At 34.2% G+C, this 8,755-nt stretch overlaps 1 pseudogene; it reads left to right on the forward strand.

Annotated features, from left to right (window-relative positions):
* Positions 1-596: 596 nt before the first annotated feature.
* On the forward strand, positions 597-7,788 carry LOC136235985 (homeobox protein knotted-1-like 3; annotated as a pseudogene).
* Positions 7,789-8,755: the final 967 nt, after the last annotated feature.

Consider the following 8,755-nt stretch of genomic DNA (forward strand, 5'->3'; position numbering starts at 1 on the left):
TACCCAGCCTTTTAATAATAAAAGTTATTGGCTAATTCAATTTAAAATTCATTTAAATTAAAATAAGCATCATTTGCACTAATAAGGTAGAATATGAAAATTCAAATTTTAGTCCAACATTATAAAAAATAATGTGTTAAAATTTTATATAAAAAATACGTATATTCCTTTCAAATAATTTTCACTACAAGAAAAAGAGGTATTAGTAAGCAAAAATTATTAAGGGTATGAAATTTTCTTATTAAAAATATATTCTCAATACATTTAATAAGAGTAAATCATCTAATTATATTATTAATAAACAAAACACTTTTTTTTTATTAAATTTTGCCAGAACTTCCTCTTATTAACTCATTATAAATTAAAAAAAAATTTATTTTTATTTTGATAGAAAAATAAAAAAACCCCTTACAAATTGTAATAGTAAAATAAACACTTATTAATTGTAATGGTAAGAAATAAACCCCTTAACGTTTTTTTCCCTTGTACCGCCAACATTTCCCCCCTCTATTTTCGTTTCCCCCAATTCATCTTTTCTCCCTCAAAAACCAAAATTTCAAAACCAAAAATTCTTCCCTCTCCGAGACTAAAATACATCGACTATATGCAAAAACCTCCTCACTTTATCTTTGTAGAACCCCTTTCAATTTATTCTTGCAGAAACCCTAGAAGACGAAATTCTCATCTTGTATTGAACGCCTAATTTCTTCCGCCAGTGGTTGGGTGGCCGATATACTAACATGGATAGGCCTTGTCAAGCTTTCAGCTCCAAATTCGAAATTGTAACTGGTTCAACAGTTAATTTTCACTTCCATATCCGGCTCCTCTTCTCGTGCTCTTCTTGAGGTATTGATCTTTAACTATCCCCATTGCTATCTATTTGGTTGTTGTCTTAGTTTGAAGCTTTAGAATCTATAAATTATAAATTATTCAAATTAAGGTTATTGTGTTAAGCTCAACTTGATGTGTAGGCAATGTTTGTTTGATTTTTGTCCTGGTTTCCTTTAGGGTCGTAATTAACCCTTCTGTTATGTCCTTAGGGTTTCATATGAGTTCTGCGTATATTATTCCAAGCATCTAGGCTCTTTTATGCCCTTTGGGTTTCATATGACTTCTGCCCTTTGGGTTTCTTTTTGAATGTGGTAGATGTTCTTCTTCAGAATATGCTATGACCTTCCTGGATGATTTTTTAGACACATATTCTGGAAATGAGGTAATTACCATTCTAGCTCTGTTACCTCGTTGATATGTTGCACATACACTTCTCTTTAGTAGCATTCTAAATTTCTTGTCTTGTTTTTGTTTGAAGGCTGGCTATGTCTTAGAAATAGTGTTTCCAGTGTTGGCTTTCGTGTATTTGCAACATTGCCTAGCTGTAATTTGGGCATATGGACTAATAAATAATTAGATGGAAGGAGTATATCATTTTTAATCAGGTTAAAGTATAAATATGTAGAAAGTTAAGTAACTTCCCAGTTGCTTATCCTCAATATAATTATATATGATGCTCAATAATCTTTGTTTGGAGAGAGCTCTCAAATTTCTTTTCATGATACAGCTTCCATAGTATAGTGGGATTTCTAATTGGTTCTTGGAATGGCTTGGTCTTCAAAGTAATGAAAAAACATTAATTAATTAGTATAAGTGAATGAATTCTAATCAATTAACTCTTATGATGATATCTGCTTTTACCTTATTGTCTACTATTGTTTCCTTTTTCTTTTCCCCACTGATCTGGTGTCTTTCTATTTTGTTAAATAATTTGACCACAACAGACATCAGAATTGAGGCTTATAGTCCGGAATTCCTAATCTCTATTTTTTGTGGGGAGAAGTTATGTAATTTGCCTATTATTCATCATGTTATTTTGCTTTCAGTATCAAGAATGATGATAAGTTAATTCAAGAAGAGGGTGTGGAGTCTCTTTCAGAGGCTGAGCTTGGTGAAGGTTGTAGGGAATGTGACATGCTTGGTTTGTTATCTGTTGAAGAAATGCGGCAGCAGGTTTTGAGATTAACCTTTTGTGTATTTTGCTTCTTGCAGATGATTTTCCACGTTGGTGTCTACTAAGGTTGATCTGTTACTTGTTAATATGAAGTTCAATATGTTAATTTGTTTCCTTAATCTTAACTGCAGCTTTGTGACTGGCTCGATCTCTCTCTCTCAATCTCTCTGTTCCATTCAAGGTAATATAGGTTCCTTAATCTTAACTGCAGCTTTATCCTCTTTGAGTGTTATGATAACTGATTTTGGGATCTTTAGTTTCCTTTTAGTCAATAGTTTAAGGGGCCTAAAGTACCGATTGCCCCAATGAACTTGCTTAAAGTGACTTGATTAACCTCCCGGTGCTACATGGCCAGTAAGACACTTTAAGACAAGTTCAAGGAGACAATAGGTCATTTTGAGCAAGTTCGAGTACCACTTGGTTAGTTTAAGTAAGTTTAGGGTTTAGGGTACCAATCAGTCATTCTAAGTAAGTTAAGGGAGTTAATAAGACATGCCCAAAGTTCAGGGGTCAATAAGTGTTTCGGGCCGAGTACAAGGGACCCTTGATTTATTCAGCGTTTTGTGTGTATATGTGTATGGTGGATCCAGTCCCACTCTTTCCTTGACCTATATACTCTGCTTCAGGATCAAAACCCTCAATTGCAGGAGTTCATCTATGCTGCTCAAATGGCAAAGGAATTTGATGCATCAGAAGAGAAGGTAAATTTTCTGTGTAATTTGAAGTGTTTTTTTTATTAAAACATGGAGAAGAAAAAAAAATCAACAAAATCAGAATCATCTTTATACATAGAGGGAGTTGATGTAGAGTACCAATGAAATTTGAAGTCGTTTTAAGGATCATACTCTGTTTCATATAACCGTAATAGTTTTCGATCTTGCCCGCTGACAATAATATTTGTATGTCCGAATGAGGAAAGGAGAGGTTAGTTGTTGGACCTGGTACATAAGGACTGACTTGGTTGGAAATAGAACTGTGGTATACCAGTTAGAACTGACTTGAAACCTAATCCTCAAAACCTTTAAATCAATCAAAGTGAAACCAAGATGAAAACGACTTGAAGATTAGAAAAAGAAAAAATGTAATTGTCTTAAAATATGTTTGCCATTTCCTTCTTCACTTCTTTTTACAGTAAAAACAAACCTCCACTAACTAGAAACCATGAATTTTAACTGGTTCATATACAACTTTTGAGCACATTGGATAAGATTTTGGAGTGAGGAAAAGAGGGTGGAGATGGATGTCCTTTTTAATGGAGGGAAGGAGGAGAAGGAAATTAGGAAAAGGACAGAACTGTAGATTTGAATTACATTTCATTCAAGGACAGAACTGCATTGTTTCTTATAATTCACCTACTCTTTTCGCTTCTTGTTATATTATAACTCTAGGCAGACGCAGATCAATTGAAAGTTCACATGTTATTTGAGCTGAAATGATTTAAGAAAATTATGGTCCTACCAATCGTGATTGCTTGTGCGAAGGAGATGGATGTCTGACCAGTGTTGAAAGAGTCGGTCACCGAAGTATTGATAGGAATATTGTGGGTTCGAAACCCTCTCCATCCTCGAAGTCATAAGTTCTCTCTTGAGCTTGCACTTTACCCTAATTTAGTTAAATAAGAAATTTGAAACTTTTTGCATCAAGTTATGATCTACAAACTTCTCTCTTTCAGAAGGAACCTTGTCATTTTTTGTTTGCTAAGTCAGTTTGAAATTGATAAGTTTTAGGAGGAAGAAGAGCTTGCCCAGGTGAAAGAATCTAAAAGTAGTGAAGAGGATGTGGCATTGACAGAGATGACCACACCAGGAGCATATGAGGCATAAGAACAAGCTAGAGCAAGAATATTAGATAAACGACAGTAGTTCTGTGAACTTAGTAGTGCACTTGCAATTTTAGCTTCAACATCTGTAAGGGCTGGAATTTTAAGTTTTTAATGGTAATTTTTGAAGGCTGCTTTGGGCAAGGCCTTTCATTCCTTGACCATGCTGATTACTTGGGATTCCGGTGGTATAAACCCTTCTTCCCATGGCTTACAAATGGAAGCCAATAAGGTTTTCAGGATTTCAAATAAATTGATCATGTGACATATAGCCTTGTTACATAACTAGATTGTGGCTATGTAATTTGATACAATGTTATAGGCTTTGGAAATAAAAATTGAAATGGCTGAAGCTTGCCTTTATAACATGTTTGTACTAGCAATGGATGTGGCTGCTTATCTAAAGCTCTTAGCTTTGGGTGGAGTTTTCTCGTATTTTTTCTTAGTTGATGTAGACTTGACAGTGTCCTTTTCTTGATAGTCAAGTTGATCTATAAAGCTTTTTTATTCTTTTCTAAATTATGTTCTTTTACATTACCTAGTGAACAATATTTGCTAAGCCTTAAACCACATTTGAAATTCTACTTTGTTCTTTAAGACATACTGTTTTAATGCACCCTCAAGAAACTCCTATTGTTTTCTAAATTGTGGGCAGATTGCATGTTTAGATGCAAAGTGGCCATGCCTGTTATGTCCTCAGGTTTTGTTTGACTATAAGTTCAGGGGTTAATAAACCCTTGTAGCCCCTTTCTTCATGCAACTGAACCTCCAAACTTATATTAATTTATGTTCATTGTTGGCAGGGATTATGATAGCAAAGTTACACCTGAAGAAGTAAGTGGATGCTGTTGAAGGATATATTAGGCAAGGATGGCGTCCAAGAACTCATCGGCAATTTTTTCTAATGATCACTTACGATCCTAGATGTCGTCATTGTTCTAGTAAATTGAGTAAGTAGTAACCTAGAATACTTTACTGTCTGGCAGAGTAATACTATTTGTTGTATGGTATATAGTATATCAAACTCAATCTGTAGCGAGTTTTATGGAGAATACTATTTGCACAATTATTTATTTTACCTCTTTCTTCTAACTCAAATCCTTGTATTCATATTTTGTTCTTTCATCTGACTCTCCTTGTCATCTCCTTGTCAGGTTTTTGTTATGCAGACACATTATGTTGTACTTCTCTGCTCTTTTAAAGATCAATTGCAACAACATGTCCGTGTTCATGCTATGGAGGCAGTGATGGCTTGCTGGGAGCTTGAACAATCACTGCAAAGCTTAACTGGTAATTCTTTTAGGAATCATCTTCTCTGCAAACTAAAATAATAGGTGTTGGTCTTGTTTCGACTGAGCATTGAAAGAGTAAATAGCTTCATTGATTAAATGTTCAAGAGTCATGCTGCCTCTTTTTTGTGCCTGTTTTGCTATTTTATTTTGCATAGTCGCAATTATATGATTTTTTAGTTAGCTTATATTTCTCTTTCCCTTGTATCACTTTTTTCTCGTAGCAAGTTAGCAACTTTAAGTTGGTTCAACTCTAGGCTATAGTTTCTTTTCATTATTAATATTGAAATCTTCTTGCACTGAGAGGGTGAAGGGTAGGCATGCGGGTTTCAATTATGATTCTGAAGCTCAATGTGACAATGATGTGACAATGAAGTTGGGTGCAAGTGTTTCAGTGCTTTTATTCATGAGATATTGGTACAAGGGCAAAATCTGTTGCTCATATTTTAGTGGAGGAAGAGGAGGCAACACAAGTTAATGGAATGTAAAAATAAAATGTTAGAAGTGGGGAGGGAGGACATTGGAATTTACCTGAATGGCTTGTAAGATTTGAAAGGAACATGATTCCATCAATGTGATATTAAAAAAGGGTGCGAAATTGGCACTAGACCAACTTGATTCTCTGTTTCTCTTTCAGATTTTGAAGGGAGCTCCTTGATAGCATGCTTACTTCCTTTATAGTTACACTCGGATTTTTGTTAAAACATTTTGCTTTTCTGGCCCTCATCTAGCTTTTAGAAGTATGTCTACTAGACATTGTCTAGCTTGATATTCTGAGCAAATTTTTGTTATTGGTACTTAAAACATGTTTTAGGATTGTGTATTTGTTTTATCTTGATTTACTTTTGACTTTGGTTATATGTTTTCAACTATAATGACTATTCACTGAGAAGGACAAGGATCACAGTTTAATCCATGGGTACATCCTATATCAAATTCTTTTTTTTTTGTTTTTTAACTTTTTCTATAGGGGAAAAGAGGTTAACTTTTATACCCATGTAAAACTGAACTGTTTATATTCTATTGCCACAAGTGCATCTTCAGTGACCTTCTTGACAGTGAAACATTTTCTTTTTAGCTATAAAACTCGTTTACTGAATTGAGTTCTAAGATGATTTTTCTTTTCTATTTTTGTTTGGTGGACATGGTTTCGTGTGGATATCTGGAATGAAATTGTTAATTGTGCTTATATAAGAGCATATCTCATTACTTCTCTCAATAATAACAGCAGTTTTTCTTTTCATAGAACTTTTAATCTTCATTCTGAGGAGACATGCTGAGGGCGAGCCTTGGCGCAACGGTAAACGTTGTTGTCGTGTGACCAAGAGGTCATGGGTTCGAGTCTTAGGAGCGGCCTCTTGCCAAATAAATTGGCAGGGGAAGGCTTGCCCCCAGTACACCCTTGTGGTGGGACCCCTCCCCGGAGCCTCGCTCAGCGGGGACGCGTAGTGCGACCGGGCCGTCCTTTTTTTTTTTTCTGAGGAGACATGCTGTTTAATGTTACCCCGATTGTTGTTGCAGTATCTTTACAGGCACAGTTACAGTTTCAATGTTTCTTCTGTTGCAAATTAGAAAGACAAATTTCTGTCTTGAAAACTTCTCTATATTGTGTTCTGATGTCTCTATGTGCATATTGTTTTCGTCCACTTCTCTGTATGCAATAGAAGATAATGTTGGAAGGCTTTGTTCATTAAATGCACATATTGACATAGTAAAAAGATCATTTTATCTTTTTTCACATTTTTATAACTCTGACTGCTAAAACAGAACGGATATGCTCTCCTCTAACCAATCTAACAAGAATACTGTAGTATGCTTGATTATAACATCTCCTAAGAATACTGTAGTATGCTTGATTATAACATCTCCTAAGAATACTTTGTTTTGGAACTTCTAATTTAAACCTCAAAATGCATGTTGCAGAACATTAACATGTGGACTTTTACACTCTGCTCCCTTTCTTACCATTATCCTATAACATGACCAAGAGATCTTTACCGACCCATCTGCTTTGCCTCCACTCGTTCTTGAAGAATCAGAAAGATTTTTCCCAAGTTTTTGTTATGCTTCTTCGTTTACCATAATGAGAGTCAGATTGAAGTTGCTAGGCTTACAACCTAATCATGATGCATTGCAGGTGCATCATTGGGTGAAGGCACCGGTGCCACGATGTTAGAGGATGAGGATGATCAGGAAGATAGTGATGCCAACTTGTACATGGAACTATGGACCGGCTAGATTGCGTGGGATATGGCCAACTTGTTCCCACTGAAAGTGAGAGGTCATTGATGGAGCATGTAAGGAAAGAATTGAAGCATGAACTGAAACAGGTAAGATTCAAAAACAAAAATATTTAAAAGCAGTATTGTTACAGTGTGGCTGAGCTGCGTTCTGCATTTAGGATTACAAGGAGAAGATTGTGGACTTTAGGGAGGAAATTTTAAGAAAGAGAAAACTGGAAAATTGCCAGGAGATACCACCTCTCATTAAAAGCTTGGTGTCAATCGCATTCCAAGTGGGCATATCCAACTTTTAGTATGATTTTTTGTTCAGGAAGGAGGAAAAATCCTTTTGCACCATTTACGCCACACTTGGAAAATTATGGTCCATGGTTAATTTTTTGTGTGTATATTTTAGCATATGATCTTTGTTTGCCTTTTGCAGAGGTTCAATGAGTTCTGATATTTGTAGAATTATGCCTTTTCTTTTCTGATTTTTTCATTTTTTGGGTTGATTTTACCATTTTTCTCAATAGTATGAACTTCTCTTTTAGTTGTGCACAGACAGACCAAGTCAGTTCGCATGCATGCCATATAGTTGCCACGACTACCATTAGCTTTCCGATTAGCAAATATAATTTGGTAGAAGATTTTGGTCAATATCACTACATATGTATGTGTCATTGTTGAATTTGCTTTTATTTACCTTTTTATTTGCTTTGGAGTGACATGGATACCAATTATTTTTTGATGCCATTATAGCTCCATTCAATCCAAATCTTTAGTTATTTTATTATTGGAAATTTTAGTCCAAATAATAAATATCATTAATTAGAGTAAATATTATGATTTAATAAGAGAATTTTTAATTATTATAAATAGTTTTTAATAATGGAATTTTTATTTATTATAAATAATTTTAATATCAGAATTTTAATTATTATAAATAATTTTTAATAAGAGGATTTCTAAGTATTATAAGATACTCTTATAAAAAAAATATTTCCCTTATTAAAAATATTTAGTAAGGAAGCATTTATTAAAGGGTCGATAAGGGGAAATTTCCCTTATTAAAAGCTTCTAATAAGGAAAATTTTACTTTTAATAAGGCTTTTCACTCTTATTAAAACTCATTTTTTCTGTAGTGTTTGTCTTATTATATATCCCTTTTTTATGTGTATTTTATAAAATATCAATGCTCTTAAATCCATTGTTAATTTATTTTTTTCAAATTACAATTGTGCATTTATTATTTCAAGCTATATTTAATGAAAATTAATTCTTCATAGCAAATATTCACTTCAATGAAAGGTCAAATTAACACCACTCCTCCTGTTGGACCCGTTGTTGGAATTGGAAGTTATCATCTTCAATATAACACCACTCCTCCTGTTGGACCCGTTGTTGGAATTCCAATTTTGCC

The sequence above is a fragment of the Euphorbia lathyris genome, chromosome 7 (genome assembly GCF_963576675.1).
Source record: "Euphorbia lathyris chromosome 7, ddEupLath1.1, whole genome shotgun sequence".
Classification (NCBI taxonomy): domain Eukaryota; kingdom Viridiplantae; phylum Streptophyta; class Magnoliopsida; order Malpighiales; family Euphorbiaceae; genus Euphorbia; species Euphorbia lathyris.